The sequence below is a fragment of the Triturus cristatus genome, chromosome 1_1 (genome assembly GCF_964204655.1).
Source record: "Triturus cristatus chromosome 1_1, aTriCri1.1, whole genome shotgun sequence".
Classification (NCBI taxonomy): Eukaryota; Metazoa; Chordata; class Amphibia; order Caudata; family Salamandridae; genus Triturus; species Triturus cristatus.
The window spans coordinates 65,400,172-65,418,289 of NC_140579.1; positions in this window are offsets into that span (position 1 = coordinate 65,400,172).

Sequence of the window (18,118 nt, forward strand, 5' to 3'; positions counted from 1 at the left end):
TTCGAGGATCTGTAAGTGCAGAACTGGAGCTTGTAGATGGGTTTCTGGAAAATCATCTGTGTTATTTTTCACAGGCCAATTCTGCAAGTTCGCTTTTTAAAATCTTTTAGGAATCTCATAAACATTTCTAAAATACTTTCTAAAGTGATTTCTTCCTGTATTTGTTTTTTAATTTTTGTTTGAAAGGCTGAAAAAGACCAACTTTTGCTCGTTTATCAATGTTTTTACGGGCCTTACCATAACATTGCTGGTCAGGCTGGTAAACTATTAGTTTGTGTGTGTGGGAAGAATATATTGCTGCCTCTTATTGTCTGTTCTGTATGTAAAGGACGCTTACACTGCTGAAGCCCTGATCTACCTATTCTGTGAGTGAGGGAAGTTTGCTCTGCTGATGCCATGATCTACCTATTCTGTGAGTGAGGGAAGCTTGCACTGCTGATGTACTCATGCACCTATTCTGTGAGTGAGGGAAGCTTGCACTGCTGATGTACTCATGTACCTATTCTGTGAGTGAGGGAAGTTTGCACTGCTGAGGCCCAATGGGAAGTTTGCACTGCTGATGCCCTGATGTACCTATTCTGTGAGTGAGGGAAGTTTGCCTGCTGATGCCCTTATCTACCTATTCTGTGAGTGAGGGAAGCTTGCACTACTAATGCACTGATGTACCCATTCTGTGAGTGAGGGAAGCTTGCAATGCTGCTACCATGATATGCCTGTTCGCTGCTTGACCTGCTGTTTTCATGATATACCTGCTCTGTGAGAAGGAAGCTTGCACTGCTCCTGCCCTGCTGTACCTATTCTGTGAGTGAGGAAAGCTTGCACTGCTCCCACCCCGCTGTACCTATTCTGTGAGTGAGGGAAGTTTGCACTGCTGATGCACTGATGTACCTATTCTGTGAGTGAGGGAAGTTTGCACTGCTGCTACCATGATATACCTGTTCGCTGCTACCATAATATACCTGTTCTGTTAGAGGGATGCTTGCACTGCTGTTCTCATGATATACCTGTTCTGTGAGAAGGAAGCGTGCATTGCTCCTGCCTGCTGTACCTGTTCATTGAGTAAGGGAAGCTTGGACTGCTGACACCCCGAAGTACCTATTGTGTGAGAGAGGAAAGCTTGTACTACTGCTACCATGATGCAACTTGTCTGTGAGAGAGAAGCTTGTACAGCAGATGCCCTGATGTACCTGTTCTGTGTTTGAGGGCCGCTTGCACTGTTGACGCCCTTATGTACCTGTTCTGAGAGAGGAAAGCTTCTACTGCTGTCAATTGTGATTTACCTGCTCCGTAAAAGGCAAGCTTAGACTGCTAATGCCCTGATGTACCTATTCTGTGAGTGAGGAAAGCTTGCACTGTTGATGCCCTGATGTACCTGGTCTGCATATGAAGAAAGGTTGCAGTGCGGATACCCTGATGTACCTATTCTCTGAGTAAGGGAAGCCTGCCCTGTTGATGCCCAAATGTACCTGCTCCGTAAGAGGCATGTATCTGTTCTGTGAGTGAGGAAAGCTTGCACTGCTGATACCTTGATGCCCCTGTTCTTTGTTTGAGGGAAGCTTGCACTGCTGGTGCCCTGATGTAACTATTCTGTGAGTGAGGAAAGCTTGCACTGCTGATGACCTGCTATACCTGTACTGAGAGAGGGAAGCTTCTACTGCTGCTACCTTGATTTACTTGTTCTGTGAGAGGGAAGCTTGCAATGCCGATGCCCTGATGTACCTGTTCTTTGAGTGAGGGAAGCTTCCGCTGATGATGACATGATGTATCTGTTCTCTGAGAGACAAGCTAAGACGATGATCACCAGATGTACCTACTTTGTGAGTGAGGGAAGCCTGTACTGCTGATGTCCTAATGTGCGTGCTCTGTGAGAGGCAAGGTCAGACTGCTGACGGCCTGATGTATCTATTCTGTGAGTGAGGGGAGCTTGCAATGCTGATGCCTTGATGCCCTGATGTAACTGTTCTGAGAGAGGGAAACTTTTACTACTGCTACCATGATATACCTGTTTTGTGAGAGGGAAGCTTGCACTGTTTATGCCCTGATGTACCTGTTCAGTGAGTGAGGGAAGCTTGCATTGCTGATGTCCTGATGTACTTGCTCTGTGAGTGGGAGAAGCTAGCACTGATGATGCCCTGATCTGCCTGTTCAGTGAGTGAGGGAAGCTTGCACTGCTGATGACCTGATGTACCTGTTCTCTCAGTGAGGGAAGCTTGAACTGCTGATGCCTTGATTCCCTGATGTAATTGTTCTGAGAGAGAGAAGCTTGTACTGCTGTTACCATGATATACCTCTTCTGTGAGAGGGAAGCTTGCACTGTTTATGCCCTGATATACCTGTTCATTGAGTGAGGGATACTTGCATTGCTGATGCCCTGATGTACCTGTTCAGTGAGTGAGGGAAGCTTGCATAGCTGATGTACTGATGTGCCTGTTCTGTGACAGGGAAGCTTTCAATGCTGCTCACGTGATATACATGTTCTGTGAGAGGCAAGCTTAGACTGCTGATGCCTGATGTACCTGTTCTGTGACTGAGGGAAGCTTGCATTGCTGATGACTTGACCTCCCTATTCTTCCAGGAAGAAAGCTTGCACTGCTGATACCCTGATGTACCTATACTATGAGTGAGGGAAGCTGTACTATTCATGCCGTGAGGTACCTGTTCTTTGAGAGGTAAGCTTAGACTGCTGATGCCCTGATATATACATTTTGTTAGTGAGGGAAGCCTGCACTGCTGATGTCCTGGTGTACCTGCACTGTGCGAGGGAAGCTTATACAGCATCTACCATGATGTACCTGTTCTCCAAAAGGGAAGCTTGCACTACTGATGCCCTAATGCACATGGTTTGTGAGTGAGGGAAGCTTGCACTGCTGATGTACCTGTTCTATGTGTGAGGAAAGATTGCACTGCTAATGTCCTGATGTACCTTCTATATGAGGTAAGCTTGCACTGATGATGTTCTGATGCACCCGTTATGTGAGTGAGGGAAGCTTGTACTGCTGATGCATTGATTTAACTATTCTGAGAGAGCAAAGCTTGCACTGCTGATGCCTTGGGGTACCTGTTCTGTACATGAAGGAAGCCTGCAATGCTGATGCCCTGCTGTACCTATTCTTAGTGAGGGAAGCTTGCACTGCTGATGCCCTAATGCACCTGTTCTGCGTATGAGGAGAGCTTGCAGTGTTTGATACCCTGATGTACCTGTTCTGCGTATGAGTGCAGCTTGCACTGCTGATACCCTGATATAACTATTCTATGAGTGAGGGAAGCCTGCACTGCTGATGCCCTGATATACCTGCTCTGTGATAAGCAAATTCAGACTGCTGACGCCCTGATGTACCTTTTTTGTGAGTAAGGGAAACATGCACATCTGATGCCTTGCTGTACCTGTTCTGAAAGAGGAAAGGTTGGAACTGCTGCTACCATGATAGACCTGTTCTGTGAGAGGGAAGCTTGCACTGCTGATGCCCTGATGTATCTGTTCTGTAAGTGAGAGAAGCTTGCACTGCTGATGCCAGGAATTCCCTGTCCTGTGTTTGAAGGGAAGCATGCACTGCTGATGCCCTGATGTCCCTGTTCTGTGTTTGAGGGAAGCTTGCACTGCTGCTACCATGATGGACCTGTCTCAGAGAGGGGAGTTTCTACTGGTGCTACCATGATTTACCTGTTCTGTGAGAGGGAACTTTACTCTGCTGGTGCCCTGATGTAGCTGGTCTTTGAGTGAGGAACGCTTGCACTGATTATGGTGATGTGTACCTGTTCCGTAACTGAGGGAAACTTGGTCTGCTGATGAGTGGATGCACCTGTTTTGTGAGTGAGGGAAGATTGCCCAGCTGGTGCCCTGATGTACCTGTTATGCTTGTGATGTAACTCTGCACTGCTGATAACTTATGCACCTATTCCATGAGTAAGGGAAGCCTGCACTGTTAATGCCCTGTTACCTGTTCTCTGAGAGACAAGCTAAGATGGTGATCCCCAGATGTACCTATTCTGTGAGTGAGAGAAGCCTGCACTGCAGATGCCCTGATGTACCTGCTGTGTGAGTGGCAACTTTAGACTGCTGATGTCTTGATGTACCTGCTCTGTGAATCAGTGACGCTTGCACTGCTGATGCCCTGATGTACCTGTTCTGTATGTGAGAGAAACCTGCAATGCTGAAACCCTGATGTACCTGCTCTTTGAGTAATAAAAGATTGCAGTGCTGATGCCCAGATGTACCTACTCTGTGAGTGAGTGAAGCTTGCACTGCTGATACCCAGATGTACCTATTCTGTCTGTGAGGGAAGCCTGCACTGATGAAGCCCTGATGTACCTGCTCTGTTAGTGAGGAAAGCTTGCACTGTTGATGCCCTGATGTACCTGTTCTGCGTATGAGTGAAGCTTGCACTGCTGATACTCTGATATACCTATTCTATGAGTGAGGGAAGCTTGCATTGTTGATGCTCTGATTTACCTGCTCTGTGTATGAGGGAAGTCTGCACTTCTGATACCCTGATGTACCTGCTCTGTGAGAAGCAAACTCAGACTGTGGACGCTCTGATGTACCTATTTTGTGAGTAAGGGAAGCATGCACTTCTGATGCCCTGATGTACCTGTTCCAAAAGACGGAAGCTTGTACTGCTGCTACCATGATGGACCTGGTCTGTGAGAGGGAAGCTTGCACTGCTGATGCCCTGAAGTCCCTGTCCTTTTTTGAGGGAACCTTGCACTGCTGAAGCCCTTATGTCCCTGTTCTGTGTGTGAGGGAAGCTTGCACTGCTGATGCCCTGATGTGCCTGTTCTGTGAGAGGGAAGCTTGCACTGCTGGCACCCTGATGCACCTGGTCTTTGAGTGAGAAAATCTTTCACTGATGATGGTGATAAGTACCTGTTCTGTGAGTGAGGGATACTTGGTCTGCTGATGACCGGGTGCACCTGTTCTGTGAGTGAGGGAAGCTTGCATTGCTGATGCCCTGATATACCTGTTCAGGGAGTGAGAGAAGCTTGCATTGCTGATGTACTGATGTACCTGCTCTGTGAGTGGGAGAAGCTAGCACTGATGATGGCCTTATGTACCTGTTCTGTAAGTGAGGGAAGCTTGTACTTCTGTTATCATGAAGTACCTGTTCTGTGAGAGGAAAGCGTGAACTGCTGGTGCCCTGATGTATATATTCTGTAAGTGAGGGAACCCTTATACAGCATCTACCATGATGTACCTGTTCTCCGAAAGGGAAGCTTGCACTACTGATGACCTGATGCCCCTGTTTTGTGAGTAAAGGAAGCTTACACTGCTGATGTACGTTTTCTATGTGTGAGGAAAGATTGCACTGCTGATGTCCTGATGTACCTATTCTATGAGGTAAGCTTGCACTGATGATGTTCTGATGCACCTGTTCTGTGTGTGAAGAAAGCTAACATTGCTGATGCTCTGACATACCGGTTCTGTGAGTGAGGGAAGCTTGTACTGCTGATGCCCTGACGTAACTTTTCTTAGAGAGGAAAGTTTGCACTGCTGATGCCATGCAGTACCTGTTCTGTATATGAAGGAAGCCTGCAATGCTGATGCCCTGCTGTACCTATTCTTAGTGAGGGACGCTTGCACTGCTGATGCCCTAATGCACCTGTTCTGCATATGAGGAAAGCTTGCAGTGTTTGATGCACTGATGTACCTGTTCTGCGTATGAGTGCAGCTTGCACTACTGATACCCTGATGTACCTATTCTATGAGTGGGGGAAGCCTGCACTGCTGATGCCCTGATATATCTGCTCTATGATGAGCAAATTCCGACTGCTGACACCCTGATGTACCTATTTTGTGAGTAAGAGAAGCATGCACTTCTGATGCCCTGCTGTACCTGTTCCAAAAGAGGAAAGCATGGACTGCTGATTCCATGATAGACTTGTTCTGTGAGAGGGAAGCTTGCACTGCTGATGTCCTGATGTACCTGTTCTGTAAGTGAGGGAAGCTTGCACTGCTGATGCCATGATGTCCCTGTTCTGTATTTGAGGGAAGCATGCACTGCTGATGCCCTGATGTACCTGTACTAAAAGAGGGAAGCTTCTACTGGTGCAACTGTGATTTACCTGTCCTCTGAGAGGGAAGCTTACTCTGCTGGTGCCCTGATGTACCTGGTCTTTGAGTGAGGAAATCTTGCACTGATGATGGTGATATGTACCTGTTCCATAAGTGAGAAAAACTTGGTTTGCTGATGACTGGATGCACCTCTTCTGTGAGTGAGGGAAGCTCGCACTGCTGATGCCCTGATGTACCTGTTCTGCTTGTGATGGAACTCTGCACTGCTGATAACACGATTAACCTATTCCATGAGGGAGGGAAGCCTGCACTGTTAATGCCCTAAGTTACCTGTTCTGTGAGAGACAAGCAAAGATGCTGATCCCCAGATGTACCTGTTCTGTGAGTGAGAGAAGCCTGCACTGCTGATGCCCTGATGTAACTGCTGTGTGAGGGACAAGTTTAGACTGCTGATGTCTTGATGTACATGTTCTGTGAGTGAGTGACGCTTGCACTGCTGATGCCCAGATGTACCTGTTCTATGTGTGAGGGAAGCCTGCAATGCTGAAGCCCTGATGTATCTGCTCTTTGAGTCATAAAAACCTGCACTGCTGATGCCCTCATGTACCTGTTCTGTCTGTGAGGGAAGCCTGCAATGCTGAAGCCCTGATGTTCCTGCTTTGTGAGTGAAGACAGCTTGCACTGTTGATGCCCTGATGTACCTGTTCTGCGTATGAGTGCAGCTTGCACTGCTAATACCCTGATGTACCTGTTCTGTCTGTGAGGGAAGCCTGCACTGCTGAAGCCCTGATGGACCTGCTCTGTGAGTGAGGAAAGCTTACACTGTTGATGCTCTATTGTACCTGTTCTGCGTATGAGTGAAGCTTGCACTGCTGGTACCCTGATGTACCAATTCTATGAGTGAGTAAAGTTGTCACTGATGATGGTGATATGTACCTGTTCTGTGAGTGATGGACGCTTGCACTGCTAATGCCCTGATGTACCTGTTCTGTGAGTGAGAGAAGCCTGCACTGTAGATGCCCTAATGTACCTGATCTGTGAGGGGCAATATTAGATTGCTGATGTCATGATGTACCTGTTCTGTGAGTTAGTGAAGCTTGCACTGCTGATGCCCTGATTTACCTGCTCTGTGAGTCATGAATGCTGGCACTGCTGACGCCCTGATGTACCTGTTCTGTGTATGGGATAAGCTTGCACCGCTGACACCTTGATGTATGTATTGTATGAGTAAGGGAATCCTGCATTATTGATGCCCAGTTGTACCTGTTCTGTGAGAAGGAAGTTTGCACTGCTGATGCCCTAATGTAACTGTTCTGAGGGTGAGGGACGCTTGCACTTCTGATGCCCTGAGGTACTGGTCTGTGAGTTAAAGAAGCTTGCACTGATGATGCCCTGGTGTACCTGTTCTGTGTGTGAGGTAAGCTTACACTGCTGATGCCCTGATATACCTGTTCTGTGAGTGAAGGACCCTTGCACTGCTGATGTCCTTATGTACCTGCTCTGTCCTTGAGGGAAGCTAGCATTGAAGATGCCCTGATGTACCTGTTCTGTGAGTGAAGGAAGCTTGCACTGCTGATGACCTGATGTACCCTTTCCGTCACTGATGGAAGCTTGCACTGCTGATGCCCAGATGTGCCTGTTCTGCATATGAGGAAAGCTTGCACTACTGATAGCCTGATGTACCTATACTGTGAGTGATGGAAGCCTTCACTATAGATGCCCTGATGTACCTGCTCTATGGGTGGGCAAGCTTGAACTGCTGATGCCCTGATGTAGATATTCTAAGAGAGGGAGGCTTGTACTGCTGTTACGTGCTGAACCTGTTCTGTGAGAGGGAAGCTTGCATTGCTCATGCCCTGATGTGCCTTTTCAATGAGGTAAGCTTGCACCAATGATGCCCTAATGTACCTGTTCTGAGTATGAAGAAAGAGTGCACTGCTGATGCTCCGTATACCTGTTCTGTGAGTGAGGGAAACTTGCACTCCTGATGTCATGATGTACCTATTCTGAGAGAGGAAAGCTTGCACTGCTGCTACCATGATGTCTCTTAGAGGGGAGCTTGCACTGCTGATTGAAGAACCGGGTTTTTAGAACCCAGGGGCACCTGTCTTAGAATACAGAGACACAGGATGCTTCTTGGTGGCGTCAGGGATTGAATTTATTGGCGGCAGCCAGTAACAGAAGTCCTAGAAGTCATCACGGTATGAGTTCTCAGGAGACTGCTCAATTTTACAAAGCAAGTCATCCCTTTTTATGCCAAACACATCACATTTCAGACAAACGCCCATTATTTTACAATTTGTCCAATCACATGTAATCATACCAAAGGTATCGCATGACGGTAAAACCCTCTTCTCAGTTGTCCGGCCACTGATCAATCATTTGAACAATCACAGCATTCTTCTTTAGACAAGCCGGACAAACCCATAATAAAGAGACCACAACCCATATCGTAAAAGGACCATAAAAGAAGAAACAGAAAACAGATAGCAGTAGGATGAGGCATGTTTGTGTGCAATAAAACTTTACGAGGTCCCGTGCTCTGACCCTCAATCAAGATCAGCTAGCGGGCAGGAACTGGCTTGGCAGGATCGGCCTCGGGCAACGAGGTCAGTTCACTCAAGTCATGTAGGAGTCAGCACAAACTCGAGCTAAGGTGCGCCTGCCCAAAAACTCGTCTGACCACAGTCATCGGCCTATGTGAGGGCTACCACAAAATGGCTACCATGTGCAAAATGGAACCCAGGGTTCGGAACGAAATCCCTAAATACGCAGTGAATCCATTGGTGTAATGTGACGAAAACACGCGTACTAGCTGAACTCGCTAGTTACGGTTCGCTGTTACCAAAATCGTAACGGAACCATGGTATTTATAACGCAGGTTCAGAATTCATGGAACCGCATGATGCCCTGATGTACCTGTTCTGTGAGTGAGGGAAGCTTGCACTGCTGATACCCTGATGCCCCTATTCTTTGTTTGAGGGAAGCTTGCACTGCTGATACCCTGATGTCCCTGTTCTGTGTTTGAGGGAAGCTTTTACTACTGATGCCCTGATGTACCTGTTCTAAGAGAGGAAAACTTCTACTGCTGCTACCTTGATCTACCTGTTCTGTTAGAGGGAAGGTTGCCCTGCTAATGCCCTCATGTTCCTGTTCTTTGATTGAGGGAAGCTTGCACTGCTCAAGCCCTGGTGTACCTGTTCTGTGAGTGAGGGAAGCCTGCACCCTTGATGCCCTGATTTACCTGTTCTGTGAGAGACAATCTTTGACGCTGATCCCCAGATGTTCCTGTTGTGTGAGTGAGTGAAGCCTGCACTGCTGATGCCCAGATGGGCCTGTTCTGTGTGTGAGGGAAGGCTGCACTGCTGAAGTCCTGATGTACCTGCTCTGTGAGTCAAAACAGTTTGCTCTGGTGATGCCCTGATGTACCTTTTCCAGCAGAGGCAAGCTTTGACTGCTGATATCCTAATGTACCTATTTTGTGAGTGAGGGAAGCTTGCATTGCTCATGCCCTGATGCACCTGCTCTGTGAGAAGCAAGCTCAGACTGCTGACACCCTGATGTACTTATTTTGTGGTTAAGGGAAGCCTGCACTGCTGATGCCCTGCTGTACCTGTTCTGTGAGTAAGGGAAGCCTGCACTGCTGATGCCCTGCTGTACCTGTTCTGTGAGTAAGGGAAGCCTGCACTGCTGATGCCCTGATGTACGTGATCTGTGAGTAAGGGAAGCCTGCACTGCTGATGCCCTGATGTATCTGTTCTAGGAGCGGGAAGCGTCCACTGATGATGCCCTGATGTACCTATTTTCTGAGTGTCCTAAGCTTGCACTGATGTTGCCTTAATGTACCTATCTTGTGTATGAGGAAAGCTTGCACTGCTGATACCCTGAAGTACCTATTCTATGACTAAGGAAAGAGTGCACTGCTGATGCCCTGATGTACCTGCTCTGTGAGTGCTGACAGCTTGCACTGCTGATACCCTGGTGTACTTATTCTATAAGTGAGGGATGCCTGCATTGTTGATGACCTGATGTGCCTGTTCTGTGAGAGAGAAGCTAGTACTGCTGTTACCATGATGTACCTGTTCTGGGAGAGGGAAGCTTGTACTGCTGATGCCCTTATGCACATGTTCTGTGAGTGAGGGAAGCTTGCACTGCTGATGCCCTGATGTACCTGATCTGTGAGTAAGGGAAGCCTGCACTGCTGATGCCCTGATGTATCTGTTCTAAGAGCGGGAAGCATTCACTGCTGATGCCCTGATGTACCTATTTTCTGAGTGACCTAAGCTTGCACTGATGTTGCCTTAATGTACCTATCTTGTGTATGAGGAAAGCTTGCACTGCTGATACCCTGAAGTACCTATTATATGACTAAGGAAAGAGTGCACTGCTGATGCCCTGATGTACCTGTTCTGTGAGTGCTGACAGCTTGCACTGCTGATACCCTGGTGTACCTATTCTATAAGTGAGGGATGCCTGCATTGTTGATGACCTGATGTGCCTGTTCTGTGAGAGAGAAGCTAGTACTGCTGTTACCATGATGTACCTGTTCTGGGAGAGGGAAGCTTGTACTGCTGATGCCCTTATGCACATGTTCTGTGAGTGAGGGAAGCTTGCACTGATGATGCTCTGAGGCGCCTGTTCTGTGAGTGAATGAAGCTTGCACTGCTGATGCCCTGATTTATCTGCTCAGTGGGTGAGGGAAGCTGGCACTGCAGATGTCCTGATGTACCTATACTATGATTGAGGGATGCCTGCACTGTAGATGCTCTGAGGTAACTGTTCTTTGAGAGGCAAACTTAGATTGCTGATGCCCTTATGTACATATTCCGTGAGTGAGGTAAGCCTGCAGTGCTGATGTCCTGATGTACCTGCTCTTTGAATGAGGGAAGCTTGCACTGATGATAACGTGATGTACCTGTTCTGTGAGTGAGGAAAGCTTGCACTGCTGATGCCTGGATGTACCTGTTTTGCGTGAGAGGGAAACCTGCACTGCTGGTGCCTTGATGTACCTGTTCTAGGTATGAGGGAAGCCTGTACAGTTGATGCCCTGATCCCCGAATGTACCTGTTTTGTGAGTGAGTGAAGCTTGCACTGCTGAGTTTTTGTGTTGTTTTCTCAGCTTTTTCTTTGCTCTCGCTGATAGTAGAGCATCTGGCCTGACTGTTGAGCTTGAGGCTCCTCTATCTTTGCTGATTCTTATAGTCACGGCGCTTTTGCTGTTGTTGACCTTCTTTTTGCCGGAAGTGACATCAAGCCCTTTTGCACGGACCGTCAGTTGACTTCGGGCCTGGTGAGGCTACTTCTTTCTCACTTAGAGCCAGATGATCATTGCTTGGGGCTGGCCGACAGTCTGTGGTACTGGATGTTGGCGTGTCTCTTCTCCCTCTGACCATCTCTACTATGTCCCCTAAGACCTGCTGGAGGGAAGCCCACTTATCAATGAGTGTCGTGCAAGAGCATGAGCGGAGTTTGGCGTCAAGTATCCTGGCAATCTTATTTTCCAGATCCTCCTCCCTGCTTCTGAGGATGACGAGGCGGAGTGCTAGCAATTGCAGGGGGTCTGTTCGGACCTCCATCTTTGTCGATTGCCACGGTAATGCTCTAATTACAGAATTGTGTGATTCATTTATGGCCATTGATTATGAGTCTTCATTGACGTTGTCATTCGATAAAGGTCAATATAGCTGGGTGTCCAGTGGTAGCTCTAATAGCCCCAGCAGTGTTGGGGTTAACTCCAAGGCTCTTTCAATCTTTTGCCCCAATTTTTGAAGAAAGGAAGTGGTACGGTCACCTGCCATTGGGGAGTCTGAAGTCGGTCTGCCTGTTGGTGAGAAGGGGCTTGAGACTGGTGGTAGAGTCTCGGTTTTCCGGCCATCTTGGCCTTGACTTTTGGTCCAATGGATTTGTGCCACGTCTCTAGGGCGTGTTCCACTTTAGGCAGTACTGCCTCATTCTTTCTGTTGACTGAGGGACTCGCACCTTCATTTTCCAGATAGGTGCAATCTCGCCAATGTGCGACCCATTGATAGCAAGGGAAGTGTTGACTTCCTGCTCTCTTCAACTTGCTGGACTTGAGCGTGTGCTCCTTTTGGGGATTTGTGGGCACTGGGAGGACTCTCCTCTCGCACTTGTGTTGCTAATTGCCTGTGAAATAGAGGTGTCGGAGCCGATGAATGCTTTGTCCTGAAGACAATCCGTTTGGCAGCCCTGAGTGATGGTGGAATTACCACTTTTTGTAGAAAGTGCATCATTGATCCCCTTTGCGGAGCGGCCTAAAGGATTTTATTGGAACTCGGAGGCATGGTTGTGCTTCTTGTGGCCCTTTATATAGGTGATTGCGGACTGACCTTTTCATTTGGAGCTGTAATTGAGCAGCCAGTATCCTTTTTTTGGGTCCCATCTCTCCGAAACCACTCAATTTGGTGAGGTAGCCATCTAAGCGGGCCGTCTGGTGGGACTATTTGCTACTGGAAGAAGTAGTTGGTCCTACCAGGTCCGTCTGATGGAAAGGGCTTCTGAGGCCCCTTACTGAGGTTTCTGCCAGGGTCTGCGCAGTGCTTCCGGGCTACTGGGGCCCCTCCTGCTGCTTTCACTTTAGTTTGCGCTGCTCTTGGGATGGGCTCTTGAATCACGCTGTGCCGTGTGGCCTGCAACCTGAGCCCCTGCAGGCTCGAGGATCTAGTATCAGGATATTTATGGCTTCTGTAACTCCTTTTGTGTACCTTCCGTGAACCTAGTAGACTGAAAGGGCGTGCCCAATAGGTGTAGCAGTGTAGAGTGATGGACAGGAGAGCTCGATTGTTGAGCAGCTCTCAGGATGCTCCAGGGCTCCATGTTGCTCCTCGTACCACCTCGCAGCCGTTGGTCCAACCCTGGTGTTGCCGCAGCTCAGCGTTGACCTCGGTTATGTTTCCTCCAACTGCGTGGTTGGTTGCCTGATAGCCCAGCGCCTGCTCCGAGGTCAATCCATTGCTGAAAATACACAGGGCCAGTCACCTGTGACAACGTTTGGAGATCACCATATATTAGGGCAGTTGTGTGGTCTGCCTTTATTTCAGATCTTAGAACTAAATTAGCATGTTGTTTGAGGAGCTATCTAAAGAGTAGAGCTGGGTTGATCCATCCTCCAAACTGCAATCTGCAGGATTTCAATGCAGCATTTCAGTGAGTTAGAGTCAATAGTTGTTCGCCCAGTGACTATGCTTGCTGCTATAGCATGGTGTTCTGCAGGTAGAATCCCACAAGGTGGACTCAGGCAGTCCGGCTCTGCTGCCGTCCCAACCCCACCCCCTGCTATACTAGAGGGTGCGGGAGAGTATGATGCTGGCTGGAAGGGGGGAGTGCAGCCTTGTAAATACTGCCCTGCGGGGTATAATGATGCAGACGAGGGGGTAAGGGGGTGGGGCGGGTCACACCATCTTGCAAGCCACACTGGCCTCACGCCGGCCGCCTTTGTGAGATGCGGTGGTGCAGCAGCTGTAGCCTCTGTCGCACCTCACCGTGATCGGTCGTCGCTGCCTTATCCTCCTGGCTTGCCTTGGTGGCACCTTGGTGGTGGTGTGGGGTAGGTACGTGGAAAGGCAGTGCAGCAGAAGCTTTCAGTCCCGGCACCCGGCACTCGGTAGCCTGCAACACACCGCGCACAGCTCCAAACTCCGCCCACTGAATGGCTGTATCCAACTCTCGAGCAGCCTTTTGACATGTGTGTCCTAGTCCTGTCTTATCGAAGCTTGCACTGTTGATGCCCTGATGTACCTGTTCTGTGAGTGAGGGAAGCTTGCATTGCTGATGACGAGACGTACCTATTCTGTCAGTGAGGGAAGCATGCACTGATGATACCCCGATGTACCTATTCTATGAGCCCTGAAATACCTGTTCTGAGGCAGGGAAGCTTTTACTGCTGCTCACGTGATATAAATGTTCTGTGACAGGGAAGCTTTCACTGTTGATGCCCTGATGTACCTGTTTCTGTGAGTGAGGGGAGCTTGCATTGCTGAAGACGTGATCTACCTGTTCTGTCAGCGAAGAAAGCTTGCACTGCTGATACCCCGATGTACCTATTCTATGAGTGAGGGAAGCCTTCACTATAGATGTTGTGAGGTACCTGCTCTTTGAGAGGCAAGCTTAGACTGCTGATGCCCTGATGTACCTATTCTGTGAGTGAGGGAAGATGCACTGCTGATGCCCTAATGTACCTGTTCTCAGAGAGGGACGCTTGTGCTGCTGTTATCATGAAGTACCTGTTCTGTGAGAGGAAAGCGTGCACAGCTGGTGCCCTGATGTATATATTCTGTGAGTGAGGGAAGATGCATTGCTGATGCCCTGATGTACCTGTTCTCAGAGAGGGACGCTTGTGCTGCTGTTATCATGAAGTACCTGTTCTGTAAGAGGGAAGCGTGCACTGCTGGTGCCCTGATGTACCTGTTCTGTGAGTGAGTGAAGCTTGCACTGCTGATGCCATGATGTTCCTATTCTGAGAGAAGAAAGCTTGCACTGCTAATGCCCTGATGTATCTGTTCTGTGAGGTAAGCTTGCACTGCTGATGCTCCGACATATCTGATCTGTGTGTGAGGGAATCTTACACTGCTGAAGCCCTGTTGTACCTGTTCCATGAGTGAGGGAAGCTTACACAGCTAATGTCCTGATGTACCTATTCTATAAGGTAATCTTGCACTGATGATGTCCTGATGTGCCTGTTCTGTGTGTGAGGGAAGCTTGCACACCTTTTGTGTGAGGTAAGCTTGCACTGTTGATGCTCCTACATACCTGTTCTGTGAGTGAGGGAAGCTTGCACTGCTGATGTCCTGATGTACCTATTCTGAGAGAGGAAAGCTTGCACTGCTGATGCCCTGATGTACCTATTCTTAGAGTGGAAAGCTTGCACTGCTGATGCCCTGATGTACCTATTTTCTGAGTGACCTAAGCTTGCACGGATGTTGCCCTGATGTACCTGTTCTGCGTCTGAGGAAGGCTTGCGGTGTCGATACCATGATGTACCTGTTCTGCGTATTGTTGGAATTTAATTAAAAAAGCCTTTTTTGTGCTACTATATGTTGCGTTTCTTAAGTTAGCATTTCCTGCACCATTTTATGTTCAGCTGCGATTTTGAGCCATGATCACAATTAACTGCTCTCTGCAAGTAGTAGCTGTGCTGAATCTTCTGTGTCTCTCAAGTTTGGGCCTCGCTGTACTGATGAATACACTGTTTGGATTTCTGCATGCCTTTCTCACCAGATAGAAGCCTGCTCCCACCAGCCCGGATACAGGGGCAGGCAGAGTGCACAGATAGTGTGTACCCAGTCTCAGGATCGAAACTTATTCTTCTGTACCTTTATTGTGTAGTCAGCCCTGACTGGAAATTTCCAGTTTGGCCGTGATTTTCTGGTCCTGAATTTTACTTAATGTATCACCATGTGTTCTGAAGTCAGTCCTCTCTGCAGCACTTCAAGCGACTGAGCAGATGGGACTCCACTTGAGTGTATATGAATAAACCTATGCTTTGTTTGAATTCTCTACTGCCTGACTGACTCTTCATTTGTATGGAAGGCTGAGAGGTGATCAAAAGTGACCTGAGTGGTCCTATTTGGGTCATTTCCTTCAGTTGGCGCCTAAACAGGGACCCCATCGGTTGACCCATCCTCACCTGTTGTCGGGTGGGGAGGTCAGGGCCATCGTCGGGTCGGACAGGTGGACCGGGGATCCCTGTATGAGAGAATTCCTGAACTCGCAGCTGCACTGTCTGTCTGACCGGGAGGTGCCTCGCCCACTGATCATCCCGGCTGGGGAACGGCAAAACCCTTGGATCTGACCGTTTGGTCCGAAGAGTCGGCAGTGGAGAAAAAATTAGTTTTGACCTGTGTGCACCAGGTGAGTTTGTTTTGGTTTGTATTTGGATATGGTACCAGTTTGGTTGTATTTGGCGTGGTTTAAGAAACTCCTTTGTATTTGGTGCCGTTTTAGGACCGCTTTTGGATATGGTGAGGTTTTGAGGACCGCTTTTGGTTCAAAGTGTCTGTGAAAACTTTACCGGGCACTTAATGAATTTGGCTTACTTTTGAAAATGCCTAGGTGCAGTAAATTTTGGTTTTCTAGATGCTGTTGTTGTTCTGCAGATGTTCGATTGGAAGACAGTCAGCAAGCGCCTCCGGAAGGCACTTCAAATTTTGACATGTATGTGAAGCATGACCCTATGATGTTTAGTACGCTACTGCAAAGATATTCGAGAGATAATGCCAAATTGCAGTGGCCATCAATGGGCACTTTGATGAGCAGAAAATTAATTTTTTACAAGAGAAGTTGTTTGCTAAGCGAAGTAGGAAGTCTATGTTTGATTCCCTCAGAACACGGCAAAAGTAGATTAAACAGAAGTGAATCAATCAATCAATCAATCAGTGCATTTATAGAGCGTGCTACTCACCCGTGAGGGTCTCAAGGCGCTGGGGGGGGGTGCTGCTACTGCTCGAAAGGCCATGTCTTGAGGTATTTCCTGAAGGCGAGATGGTCCTGGGTCAGTCGTAGGTGTGCGGGGAGGGAGTTCCATGTCTTGGCAGCCAGGTAGGAGAATGATCTTCCTCTGGTGGTGGTTCTGCGAATCTGTGGGACGGTGGCGAGGGCGAGGGCGAGGCTGGCGGAGCGGAGCTGGCAGGTGGGGGTGTAGAACGAGAGGCGGCTGTTGAGGTATTCGGGGCCCATGTCGTGGAGCGCTTTGTGTGCGTGGGTGAGGAGCCTGAACGTGATCCTCTTGCTGACGGGGAGCCAGTGCAGGTTTCTCAGGTGGGCGGATATGTGGCTGAGGCGAGGGACGTCGAGGATGAGTCGTGCGGAGGCGTTCTGTATGCGCTGAAGTCGTTTCTGAAGTTTGGTAGTGGTTCCTGCGTATAGGGCGTTTCCGTAGTCCAGTCGGCTGGTGATGAGGGCCTGTGTGACCGTTTTTCTGGTTTCGGTGGGGATCCACCTGAAGATTTTTCGGAGCATGCGCAGGGTGTTGAAGCAAGAAGACGAGACGGCGTTGACTTGCTTGGTCATCGTGATGGAGGAGTCCAGGATGAATCCCAGGTTGCGTGCGTGGTTCGTGGGTGTCGGTGCAGTGTCCAGCGCTGTGGGCCACCAGGAGTCGTCCCAGGCGGATGGAGATTGTCCAAGGATGAGGACCTCCGTCTTGTCTGAGTTCAGCTTCTGGCGACTGAGCTTCATCCATTCTGCGACGTCTTTCATTCCTTCCTGGAGGTTGGTTTTGGCGGTGGCTGGGTCTTTGGTGAGGGAGAGTATCAGCTGGGTGTCGTCGGCGTAGGAGATGATGTTGATGTTGTGTTTGCGTGCGATGGTGGCGAGGGGGCTCATGTAGATATTGAAGAGGGTTGGGCTGAGCGAGGAGCCTTGGGGTACGCCGCAGATGATCTCGGTGGCCTCTGAGCGGAAGGGAGGGAGGCGGACTCTCTGGGTTCTGTCGGAGAGGAACGAGGTGATTCAGTCTAGGGCCTTTCCTTGGATCCCAGTGTTGAAGAGGTCTAGGAGGATGAGAGCCGTTGTCTCTCCGTTGTCCATCAGGGTCCTGATGTCGTCGGTGGCTGCGATGAGGGAGGTCTCAGTGCTGTGGTTGGCTCGAAACCCGGACTGGGATGGGTCGAGTGAGTTGCAGTCAGCTGTTTATTGACGGTCTTCTCGATGACTTTAGCCGGGAAGGGCAGAAGAGAGATGGGGCGGAAGTTCTTGAGGTCTTTGGGGTCCGCTGTGGGTTTCTTCAGAAGGGCGTTGATTTCTGCGTGCTTCCAGCTCTCTGGGAAGGTGGCGGACGTGAAGGAGTTGTTTATGACGTTCCGGAGGTGGGGTGCGATGATGATGTCGGCTTTGTTGAAGATATGATGTGGGCATGGGTCAGAGGGTGAGCCCGAGTGGATGGTGTTCATGACGTGGGTTGTGTCTTCAGTGCTGGTGGGGGCCCAGGCGCTGAGGGTGGTGGTGGGGGTCGTTGGTCGGTGACTGGAGGTGAAGTCCGAAGCTGTTGTGTATGTCTGCGATCTTGCGGTGGAAGTACGTGGTGAGGGAGTCGCAGAGGTCTTGTGATGGTGTGATGTCGTTGTTGCTGGCGTTGGGGTTGGAGAGCTCTTT